The sequence below is a fragment of the Belonocnema kinseyi genome, chromosome 8 (assembly GCF_010883055.1).
Source record: "Belonocnema kinseyi isolate 2016_QV_RU_SX_M_011 chromosome 8, B_treatae_v1, whole genome shotgun sequence".
Taxonomy (NCBI): domain Eukaryota; kingdom Metazoa; phylum Arthropoda; class Insecta; order Hymenoptera; family Cynipidae; genus Belonocnema; species Belonocnema kinseyi.
Genome location: NC_046664.1, coordinates 72,926,938 through 72,929,684, shown reverse-complemented (window position 1 = coordinate 72,929,684; position 2,747 = coordinate 72,926,938).

Genomic DNA, 2,747 nt, shown 5'->3' with positions numbered 1-2,747 from the left:
ATAGTGGAATTTATTGCTAAAAATATTCCAGTGGACTTTTCACGATCAAAATATGAACTTTGAAACAGGAAATTAGTATAAATTTTAACAAAATAGTTGAATTCTTAACCAAATAGTTGCATTCTTATCCAAGAAAGATGAAATTTTTACTAAGCGAAGATTTCAGATTATTTTTCAACAAAGAAATACCAAAAGTGAACAAAAACTAAATTGTATTTTATTTTAAAAAAATGAAATTTCCTCTAAAGCAGATAAATTAAAAAAAAAACATTTGAAAAATATTTGCATTCTTATCAAAAGAAGATTTCAATTCACTTTCCAACAAAAAAATAAAAATTGGAAACAATAAGTTAAGTTTATTCTAAATAGTCGAAGTTTTAACCAAAAAGCATCACTTTTTAAAAAGATTGATAAAATTCCAACCAAACAGTTGCATTTTTGTCCAATAAAAATGAAAATCTACTGAGAGATTGACTGTTCAATACAAAAATAGGAAATTAAAACAAAAAGTAAATTCTATAGGAAATAATTTCAATATGTATACTAAAAAAGATGAAGTTTTTAATAAAAAGACCAAATTTTTCAGAAAGAAAATAGTTTCCACCAAAAAAATATTTCAGTTGACTTATCAGCAACAAAATAAAAAAAAACATTTATAACTAAACAATTAAATTTTCAACCAGAAACGATGTTTTTTTGAGAAAATTGTTAAATTTGCAACCAAATAATAAAAACGATTACTAAAAATATAATATTCAGGACAAAATTTTTGCAAATTTGCAAAAATTACGTTTATTAATGAAAACCCCCCTTCCCCCTTCCGTAACAAATTGTAACAAAATACCTCGTCACCCCCCAGCGTTAAGCTGTTACGTAATTTAAGTATAGTCCCTAACCCAAAGAGCTGCAGATTCATTTATAGCACTACATCCATTACTTAATAAATGAGTATTAAAAATAAACTAACTTTATACACAAAATAATTACTAAACATACTAGAATTACTAAACATACTAATAGAAGTGTAAGTGAGATAGTGTATAAAACACAAAAATATAAAAAAAAAGAATCATGCTCGGTTCGCTCGCTAGTTTGAGAGCACCTAGGGCGCGCAATTGTTGGTTCTCGCGCTTCGCGCTCAATGTTGTATTTATCTCGTGCTTCGCGCTCGATTATATATTTATCTCGCGCTACGCGCTCGGTCTTTATATTTTCGCACATTCTTGCGCAAACACTTTAAAATTAAGACTCAAAACATCCACCACTGTAATTTTGTGATTGTGAATTCTCTTTCATTAAAAGAGAGTTTGAGCGCATCTACGGCTTGCGACTGATGGCAATCGCACTCCGCACTTGGTCTTTGCATTTCTTCCACATTCGCGCTCAGATCTTTTAAAATCAAAGGTGAACGGACCGACAACTGTAATTTTGTAATTTTGAACTCTCTTTTGTTAAAGCTCTTTGTTAAAGCTCGATTTTATCCAAAATATAAACTTTTCTACATTATACATAACACTTTTGTATCAATTATAATAAATTTTTATGTAACTCTGTCTGGGATTACTTATTAAAAAATGGCAAAATATAAAGCAAATTGTATTTATCATGATTATTTTTGTATTTGTTTCTTATTTTGCTTCAAATTGTATTCTAAGCTGCTCTGAAACATGCATCATTTCAATAAATGTAGATCATTACAATTCATAATATGCATAAAAATTAAATCATACTAATTCTTATTTCCTTGTTTTTATAATTTTTTATTTTCAATGTTGTTTTTTACGATTAAATAAAAACTACTGCGCATCTGCATAGGTTCTAGTACAGGAATCTATACAGGGTCTTATATAGGTCTTATATAGGAGCCGTATCTTGCATAGTTTGAACAAGAAATGGAATTTTTGAATTTTTCATTATTTTTGGTACGATCAAATTTGGAATGTTCAACTTTTCAACCAAATTAAAAAAGTTGTTATCCTAGTCCTGTGGGGATTTCAAAAAGCAAAGTTTTTCTTTTCCTGGCTTTTTTTCATATCATGCGTTGTTTGGCTTAAAATGTTCATTTCAGTTTGTTTTTTTAGATTTTGAAAATGCTCTAACTCTGGTCATTTTCTTTCTATAGGAAAAAGTCATAAAGATAAATTGTTTGAGTTTCTGAGTACTATGAACAACCGTACATACAGTTTTTAAATCTTGAAAAAATGTGGTTTCAAAAATTTTTGGTACGATCAAATTTGGAATTTTCATCTTTTTGATCAAATTAAAAAAATTGTTATCGTAATCTTGTATGGCTTTTAAAAAGTAACGTTTTTTTTCTGTTGACTTTTTTTCGTATCATGCGTTGTTTGGCTTAAAATGTTCATTTGAATTTGTTTTTTTGGATTTTGTAACTGCTCTAACTCTGGTACTTTTTGATTTTTCAAAAAAAGTTATATGGATAAACTGTTCAACTTTTTTAATACTATAAATAAGCGTACAGAGAATTTTGGAATTTTTAAAAAAATGGTCTCAAGAATATTCAAAATGTGCCTATTTTTTGAATTTTTATCCAAAATGGCTGGCTAACGAACTTGACTTTTAGTTTAGGACACTAAACGAGTGTGCCAAAAGGGCAATCTGATAGATTAATTTTTTTGGAAGTTATCGTGTTCACAGACAGGCAGACAGACATACAGACAGACACATTCGTAAAAACCTGTTTTTCGGTTACAGAGGGTCTCAAAACGTGGTCATTTGACAAAAACTGG